This window comes from Aotus nancymaae, unplaced genomic scaffold, assembly GCF_030222135.1.
Source record: "Aotus nancymaae isolate 86718 unplaced genomic scaffold, 86718_ANA_hifiasm-v0.15.2.pri h1tg000049l, whole genome shotgun sequence".
NCBI lineage: Eukaryota > Metazoa > Chordata > Mammalia > Primates > Aotidae > Aotus > Aotus nancymaae.
Window position 1 is genome coordinate 18,009,541 of NW_026988463.1, and position 9,752 is coordinate 18,019,292.

The window sequence follows — 9,752 nt, forward strand, 5'->3', positions numbered from 1 at the left end:
AACCTCTGCCTTCCGGGTTCAAGTGATTCTCCTGCCTCAGCCTCCTGAGTAGCTTAGACCACAGGCATGTGCCACCGCACTAGGCTAATTTTTTGTATTTTTAGTAAAGATAGGGTTTCACTGAGTTAGCCAGGATGGTCTTGATCTCCTGACCTCATGATCTGCCCGCCTCAGCCTCCCAAAGTGCTGGGATTACAGGTGTGAGCCACTGCACCTGGCAACAATCCCGCAATTATAAGTCTTAAATAGCCACAGCTACGGCATTAACATTTATTTAGAAGTTTACAGTTTGCAAAGCATTTCTGTTGTAGACAATGTGTGGAACGACAGTAGGTGGGTGTGGGAGGAAGGGAAAAAGATTCAGGGTGCCCACGGTCCCTGTTTGTATCAGGACAACCTGCATTAAAGCTAAAGATGGGGCCAGGAGTTTTTTTGTTTGTTTTTATTTGAGATGGAGTCTTGCTCTGTCACCCAGGCTGGAGTACAGAGATATGATATAGGCTCACTGCAACCTCCACCTCATGGGTTTAAGTGATTCTCCTGCCTCAGCCTCCCAAGAAGCTGGGATTACAGGCGCCTGCCACCACACCCACCTCATTCTGTATTTTTAGTAGAGACAGGGTTTCACCAAGTTGGCCAGGCTAGTCTCGAACTCGTGACCTTAAGTGATCCATCTGCCTTGGCCTCCCAAAGTGCTGGAATTACAGGTGGGAGCCACTGCACCTGGCCCATTAATATAATTTTTTAAAAAAATTATGGAACGCTTTATGAATTTGTGTGTCATCCTTGCGCAGGGGCCATGCTAATCTTGTCTGAATTGTTCCAATTTTAGCATATGTGCTGCCGAAACGAGCACTCATTAATATAATTTCCTAAAAAAATACGAGTGACAATGGCCCGTGACCAAGCCCTCAGGAGGTCTTGAGAACATGTGCCTAGATCTCCTTTTCTGAGAGGTTTGCTCTGAGTGCTGGTGCATGACTTGCACGAGGCAGGGAGACAGTCAGGAGGCCGACACCTTGCCTTGGCAGAGGCGGTGGTGCTGGGTAAGGTGAGCCGCTGGAGGGAAGGAGCAAAGAGGAGAGATTCCACTTTCCCCTGGAGCCACTGTCCTTTTCTCCATTTCTTCAACAGGAGTTGAAGGTTCCTGCTGATCTCTTAGAGAGGATGAAGGTTAAATGAAGGAGCGCATGATAAGCCTTTGGCTCAGAGTAAGTTGTCAGTAAGTGATAGGTGGTGTTTTTCCCCCTCACCAAGCTTACATTCTAGTGTGAGAGACAGAAGCAGCAGTAAAAATAAAGTGCTGGGATTGAGAGGGGCGAAAGGGGGCGCTGTGGCGACACTTGTGTGTCTCCTCTTGAACTAAAGCGGCAGGTGAATGGGCATCTCTGCCCAGCTTTCTGTCCTACTCACCATCTTTCTGACTGAATTTGTGTTCATCTGTCTGCCTTCTTCTTCTTCTATTCTTTCTAACAAGAGATTTTAGTGACTGTTGCTTCCCAAAGAACTATCCTATTTCGGCTGGGCATGGTAGCTCATGCTTGTAATCCAAGCACTTTGGAGGCCAAGGCGGGAGGATCATCTGAGGTCAGGAGTTCAAGACCAGCCTAACCAACATGGTGAAACCCCGTCTTGAAAAAAAAAAAAAAGAACTATCCTATTTCTATTCCTGTAAAATTTTTGTCTCCTGGGAGCAGGGAGTCTCCTGCAGGAGACTGGCTCATTCTTCTGCTCCTGGAGAAATAACTGAGGCCTTCCTGGCTCAGGATGCAGACCCAAGCCAGGGCCAAGGCCAGGTGCCAGGTGAGGCCAGCAAGAAGTGCTGGGTCTTCTCTCTAGGGTCACTGCACAGTCACCACTCGCCTCCATCCCATTCCATCTTCCATATGTGCAACAACTTGGTTCCATTCATCCATGTCCAGATCGGCAGACAGGGAGTGTGGGCTGGGAGGTGGTCTCCAGGAGGGAAGGGAAGAAGAAGGACTTGTCTCTCAGTAGAAATAGCCATCATTTCCTGACATTTCCTCTGTGCCACAGACTTAAAGATCATTTTTTAACATTTAGTATGTATCAGTAATATGTGGATGGAGTGAAAAAAGGGGTAATTAGTAAAAATTCCTGTGGCCTTTTCCTGAGATGTATGGTGCATTTACAAACACAGATACATATATATTCTTTTTTTTTTTTCCACCATGTTGGTCAGGCTGGTCTTGAACTCCTGACCTCAGGTGATCTGCCCGTCTTGGCCTTCAAAGTGCTTGGATTACAGGCGTGAGCCACCATGCCCGGCCAATACATACATATTCTTATGTTTTTTGTTTGTTTGTTTGTTTGTTTTTAGATGGAGTCTTGCTCTTGTCACTCAGGTTGGAGTGCAATGGCGCGATTTCGGCTCACTGCAACCTCCACCTCCTGGGTTCAAGTGATTCTCCTGCCTCAGCCTCCTGAGTAGCTGGGATTACAGGCACCCACCACCATGCCCAGCTAACTTTTGTATTTTTAAAGTAGAGACAGGTTTTCACCATGTTGGCCAGGCTGGTTTCGAACTCATGACCTCAGGTGATCCACCTGCCTCAGCTTCCCAAAGTGCTGGGATTACAGGCGTGAGCCACTGAACCTGACTAGGATGAAGTCTTGCTCTGTTGCCCAGGCTGGAGTGCAGTGGCACGATCGCGGCTGATTGCAAGCTCTGCTTTCTGGGTTCAAGCAATTCTCCTGCCTCGGCCTCCCTAATGGCTGGGACTACAGGCTCACGCTACCACATCTGACTAATTTTTTTATTTTTTATTTTTAGTAGAAACAGGGTTTCACCATGTTGGCCAGGATGGTCTTGATCTCTTGACCTCATGATCCTCCCACCTTGGCCTCCCAAAGTGCTGGGATTACAGGCATGAACCACCGTGACTGGCTCTTTTCTTTCTTTTTTTTTTTTTGAGATGGTGTCTCACTCTGTCACCCGTGCTGGAGGGCAGTGTCATGAGCATGACTTACTATAACCTGGAACTTCTGGGCTCAAGCAATCCTCCTGCCTTAGCCTCCTTAGTAGCCAGGACTACAGATGTGTGCTACCACACCTGGATAATTTTTATTTTTGTAGAGATGGAGATCTTGCTATGTTGCCCAGGCTGGTCTTAAACTCCTGGACTCAAGTGAGTCCTGCCTCAGCCTCCCAAAATGTTGGGGTTATAGGCATGAGCCACCACGCCCAGCCTCCACCTTGCTTTTTCACTTAATAGTATACCTTCTATAAATGTAATTTTATATATATCTCCATATAGAGCTATGCAATTGCTGGACGGATATGTCAAAGTTTATTTAACCCGTCTTCCACTAACGGAAATTTAGGCTGCCTCTAGACAATTTTTCTTGCCATGGCCCTTGGACCCAAGCTCTAGTCTGATTTACACATTTTACAGATGAAAAAACAGGCTCAGAAAAGTTTGTAGCACATGGACCAGCTCACATAGGAAATAATCAGAAGCCAGGCTCCCATCCAGTGACCTTACCCTTAACCACAATAAAAATAGCTTTTATCAGCTGGGCGTGGTGGCTCATGCCAGTCATCCTAGCACTTTGGGAGGCCGAGATAGGTGGATCGCTTGAGGTCAAGAGTTTGAGACCAGACTGCCCAATATGGCAAAACCCCATCTCTACTATAAATACAAAAATTAGCCGGCGTGGTGGCGGGTGCCTGTAATCCCAGCTACTGGGGAGGCTGAGACAGGAGAATTGCTTGAACCTGGGAGGCAGAGGTTGTAGTGAGCTGAGATTGTGCCACTGCACTCCAGCCTGGGTGACAGAGCGAGACTCTGTCTCAAAATAAACAAACAAATAAAAGCTTTTATTTTGAACCAGGAAATGACTTACCCACACACATAATTTTCTGTTTCAGAATAGTTTTAGATCTACAGAAAAGCTTTGTAGATAAGATGGTTTTCAAGTGGCCCATACCCAGTTTCCCCTACTATTAGCATACTCTATCAATATGGTACATTTCTCACAATTAACGAACCAAGATTCATACATGACTATTAACTGAAGTCCCTATTTTATTCAGATTTCCATATTTTTAATATGTTTTAACTTGCGTACCGGGATCTGAGTGGCTCAAACTACTGGCGTGCACCACCACGTTCAGGTAATTTTTAAATTTTTTTGTAGAGATGGGGTCTCACTATGTTGCCCAGGCTGGTTTCCAACGCCTGGGCTCAAGCCATCCTCCCACCTCAGCCTCCTAAAGCGCTGGGATTACAGGCGTGAGCCACTGCATCCAGCTTCCGGCAATTTTATGTTTTTAAGGTGCACGCGAACAGAGGTAAAGATGAAAAGAGGATACAGTGCAAAACGTAAAAGACAAACACTGCGTGTAGTCACAGTGTCCCTTCACTTGGCCCCCTAGTTCCCCACTCAGGGTTACCACAGGTAGCCAGTTTCTTGCATCCTCTAGGGAGATAGCTTAGGCATTTACAAACATGCACAAATATATATTTTTTGGTTTGTTTTCCTTTTTGTTCCCAAATGATAACTTACTAGATGCACTTACTTGGAATCTTGAGGTTTTTTTTGTGTTTACTTTTTAATTTGTTTATTTTAGAGATGAGAGTCTCACTGTGTTGGCCAGGCTGGTCTCAAACTTGTGAGTTCACGCGATCCTCCGGCCTCGGCCTCCCAAAATGCGGGGATTACAGGCGTGGGCCATGGCGCCCAGCCGGTTATTTTTGGTATTTATTTCTTTATTAGATTAGATTAGATTTTAGATGCCGGGGGTCCATATGCATGCTTGTTACGTGTGTGTACCGGGTACTGGTGGGGACTGCGCTCCCAGTGCGCCCGTGCTACGGTTATTTTTCAAGCGCAGCGAGACAGCCGGGAGGTCGCTGCTTGTTGCCGCCGCTGGATGGAGCCTTGCGGGATCTCCGGGTGCCGCAGCCCCTCTCTGGGTCCCTGAGCTCGGCTCCTCGCGGGGTCCAGCGGGCGGCGGGCGTGGGAAGGGCAGCTTCGGCGCCCCGCCCCGGCCTCTGTGATGTCAGCGCCGGAACCTGGAATCCCGGCTCCGCGAGGGAAGGTCGGGGACGCGGCGGCGGCGGCGGGAGCGGATCCCCTGCGGCCTCTGAGGAGCGCGGGGCGCAGCCATGAGCGAGTCCAGCGCCAGTGCGCTCCCGCCCGGCAGGCCCAGCCGGCAGCCAGCGGTCCACCCAGGTAGGGCGGCGGGGAGCGCGCGCGGGGACGGTGCCCCTGGGGTCCGAGGGCGCACGGAGGGAGCCGGGTCCTGGAGGCTCGGCCCGGCGGCTGTCCCCTCCCACCCCCGGCGCTGTGTGCTCCCGGCTCTAGGGAGCAGCAGGTGGGAAGCGGGGGTCTTCCTTATCCGGCTTTCTCCTCCAACGCGTCCTCACCCAATCCAGAGGGAGCCAGCGGGGCCAAAAGGAGAGCTGGAAAGGTAGTCCGGACCGTGGTGGGTTTGTCTTCAAGTTGACCGAGAGGCCCCGGGACAGTCTTTCAACAGCCTCATCTGTTAAATGAAACGATTGCGGGTACCCCTCCACGCCTAACATTCTGCTGTGAGGTGCCTGCCTCGCAGGCATTTCAGGCTTCACATATATACAGTTAGAACAACTTGAAACCGAATTCTGCCTTGTCCGTTTATTGCTGTGGGACCTTTGGTAAGTGGCTTGCCTTCTCTGAGCCTCTGCTCTAGCAGTAAAATGGGAGTAAGATGGTGCTGGGATTAGCTGAGAACCGTGTGCTGTGTCTAGCAGTACGTGGCATTGTGGATAGACAGACATCATAAATGGCAGCCAGCCAAGCATGATAATCTTTTGTATTGGGTAGAATTTACAGTAAAGTATACAGCTCCATGGATTTCTACACAAGTGTGTACAGCGGTTGCCCAGTCAAGATAGACAAGCTGCCAGCACTCAGGCAGGCTTCCTTGTAGCATTTGGAGCTTACGAATCTCATACTGAACAAAACACAAGACCCTGCTGTAAAGTTTTATCTGTAACGTTTTCTCTTTTTCAATTTTAGAATAGAGATTTAATGAAACCAAGGCTGTAGAATAAAACATGGGTGTAGATTTGGGCATGCGCCCTTCAAATTGGATTGTTCCCAATACCTAGAAGAAAAAACTTAGAAGAGACCCAAACCAGAAAACAAAAGTTGGTCTGGGTTCAACGCAAATTATTTTCTAGCTCAGTATGAATACTGCTGGTGCCAGCTGCATTTCAGCCTTTCAATAATAGCTAGCCAGGTATTCTTCTAGTTGGTTTCTATTGATCGTCATCTTATTTTAATGGAATCCATTACATTGAAGATGTCAAGTTCCTCATTTCCCATCTAAAGAGTGTGACATTCATCTTTCTTGAATCTTTGTTAAGTGTTTAAGGGGATATTTGGCATTTTTAAAGGAGGAATGTAATTGGCCCCTCTAACTAAAAAGTCTCCTATGCCCCTTAGATAGCTGAATTTTTATTTTTGTTTTTATTTTTTGAGACGGAGTTTCGCTCTTGTTGCCCAGGCTGGAGTGCAGTGGCTGCGATCTCGGCTGACTGCAACCTCCGCCTCCCGGGGTCAAGCGATTCTCCTGCTTCAGCCTCCCGGGTAGCTGGGACCACAGGCACCCACCACAAAACTGGCTAATTTTTTGTATTTTTAGTGGAGATGGAGTTTCACCATGTTGGCCATGCTGGTCTCGAACTCCTGACCTCAGGTGATATGCCCTCTTTGGCCTCCCAAAGTGCTAGGATTACAGGCGTGAGCCACTGCACCCATCTGATAGATGAGATTTTTTTTTTTTTGACCTTGTACCCACCAACATTGGTGGGAGGCTGAGAATGGACTGTGTTGGTAACTTTGTAGCACTTTCTAAATCGTGACCTGTTGTATGTTGTTATAGGACAGACCCTGGGGTGGGGCGGGTGATGGGGGAGGTGACAAAGAGGTCTGGTTTAAAGAATGAGAAGTGTGATCAGGCATGGTGACTCAAGCCTGTAATCCCAGCACTTTGGGAGACAGCAGTAAAATGGGAATAGGATAGTGCTGGGATTAGTTTATTCTTTGCAAGCTCTTACCACCATCTGAAGTCATCTGCTTTGGTTGTTTCCTTGTTTAGTAGCAGTCTTTTTTTTTCTTTTTCTTTTTCTTTTTTTTTTTTGAGGCGGGAGGATCACCTGAGGTCAGGAGTTTGAGACCAGCCTGGCCAACAAAATACAAAAATTAGGTGGGTGTGGTGGCATGTGCCTGTAATTCCAGCTACTTGGGAGCCTGAGGCAGGAGAATTGCTTGAACTCAGGAGGCAGAGGTTACAGTGAGATGAGATCGAACCACTGCACTCTAGCCTGAGCGACAGAGCTAGACTCTGTCTCAAAACAAAAAGCAACTTTCCAGTGGCTTCTCATTGCTCTGAGAATAAACTCCAGGCTCTTCCATGGCAACCAAAAGGGTCTGGAGATTCAACCCTAGCCCCTCTTTCCAAGCCCTCATCAGCTTGACCTTCCCTTAATCCATCCCGCCCCAGCTGCACTGGCTGCCTTCCTATTCTTCAAGCATACCGAGATTGTTTCTGCCTCAGGGCCTTTGCATCTGCTGTTCTCTTCGTCTGGACTCCTCTTGGTTCGTTTCATTTATTCTTTTTTTTGTTTTTAGAGATGGAGTTTTTCATTCTTGTTGCCCAGGCTGGAGTGCAAGGGTGCGACCTCAGCTCGCTGCAACCTCCGCCTCCCAGGTTCAAGTGATTCTCCTACTTTAGCCTCCCGAGTAGCTGGGATTACAGGCATGCGCCACCATGGCCGGCTAATTTTGTATTTTTAGTAGAGATGGGGTTTCTCCATGTTGATCAGGTGGGTCTTGAACTCCCAACCTCAGTTGATCTGCCTGCCTTGGCTTCCCAAAGTGTTGGGATTACAGCATGAGCCACCACGCCCAGCCCTCCTTTTCATTCTTAATAGGGCATCCTCTTCCTTCTGTTGGGTTTCTGCTCAAATGCCATGTCAGAGAGGCACAGCTCTGGGGCTGTGTTGTGTAAGGGAGTGCCCCCATCTCTGTTCCTCTGACCTTGCTTATTCTTTGCAAGCTCTTACCACCATCTGAAGTCATCTGCTTTGGTTCTTTCCTTGTTTAGTAGCAGTCATTTTATTTTTTTATTTTTATTTTTTTTTAGACGGAGTCTCCAGGCTAGAGTGCAGTGGTGCAATCTTGGCTCACCACAACCTCTGTATCCTGGGTTCAAGTGATTCTCCTGCCTCAGCCTCCCCAGTAGCTGGGACTACAGGCGCGTGCCACTATGCCCTGCTAATTTTTTGTGTTTTTAGTAGAGTCGGGGTTTCACTGTATTGGCCAGGCTGGTCTCGAACTCCTGACATCGTGATCTGCTCTCCTCGGCCTCCAAAAGTGCTGGAATTACAGGCGTGAGCTACCGTGCCCAGCTAGTAGCAGTCTTTTCTGGAATGAGGATGCCTTGGAAAACAGGGATTTCGCCTTGTTTCCCTAGAACCTAGAATGGCTCACAGCGTACAGCAGATGCCACATATATTGGTTATAAATGTAGACTCTGGAGTCTCGGGTGCAAATTCTCTTTCCCTCATTTACGAGTTTTGACTTTGGCCAAGGCAATCAAGTGTTTGGCCCCTCAGTCCTTGTGTAGTAAATAGAGATAATAATAGGATCTACTTTAGGGGATCATTATAAGAATTAGGTGAGTTTATTTATATAAAAAACATAGTAAGTCCTAATATTACCACCGGGCATGGTGGCTTAGGCCTGTAATCCCAGCCCTTTGGGAGGCCGATGGTGGATCACTTGAAGCCAGGAATTTGAGACCAGCCTGGCCAACATGGTGAAACTCTGTCTCTATTAAAAATACAAAAATTAGCCAGGCTTGGTGGTGCACACCTGTAATCCCAGCTACTTGGGAGGCTGCGGCACAAGTATCGCTTGAACACGAGAGGCGGAGGTCGCAGTGAGCCGAGATCGTGCCATTGCACTCCAGCCTGTGTGAAAGAGCAAGACCTGTCTCAAAAAAAAAAAAAAGGCTACATAATAATAATAATATTAGGTGTTTGTATTGTTTCAAATTACTTCAAAACTTAGTGGCTTAGAACAATAATAATCACTTAGTTATTTTATTTTATTTTTTGAGGTAGAGTCTCGCCCTGTCACCCAGGCTGGAGTGCAGTGGTGCGACCTCAGTTCACTGCAACCTCCGCCTCCCAGATTCAAGCAATTCTCCTGCCTCAGCCTCCCAAGTAGCTGGGATTACAGGCACGTGCCACCATGCCCGGTAATTTTTGTATTTTTAGTAGAGAGGTGGGTTTCACCATGTTGGCCACATTGGTCTCGAACTCTTGACCTCAGGTGATCCGCCTGCCTTGGCTTCCCAAATTGCTGGGATTACAGGCCTGAGCCAGTGTGCCTGGCTGGTGACCGGCTTCTTTCACTTAGTGTAATGTGTTCAAGGTTCATCTGCATTAAAGCAGGTGCCACAGCTCCATTCCTGCTTAGGCGCAGCTGAATAGTACTGCATCGTGTGGCCAGACCGCATCCTGTTGATCCGTTTTCCCCGCTGACGGACATTTGAGTTGTTTTCACCTTTTGAACTACTGTGACTAGTGCCGCTGTGAACACTTCTGTACAAGTTGTTTGAACATCTATTTTCAGTTCTTTTGGACATATGCCTAGGAATGGAATGGCTGAATCCTATGGTAAATTCTTCTGTTGCCTAAAGCTGGAATGCAGTGGCATGATCATGGCTAACTTTT

At 47.9% G+C, this 9,752-nt stretch overlaps 1 non-coding gene across 1 annotated transcript; it reads right to left on the reverse strand.

Annotated features, from left to right (window-relative positions):
• Positions 1-749: 749 nt before the first annotated feature.
• On the reverse strand, positions 750-856 carry LOC135269184 (U6 spliceosomal RNA). Its single transcript, XR_010337478.1, has one exon. It is a non-coding gene; the product is annotated as a U6 spliceosomal RNA (small nuclear RNA).
• Positions 857-9,752: the final 8,896 nt, after the last annotated feature.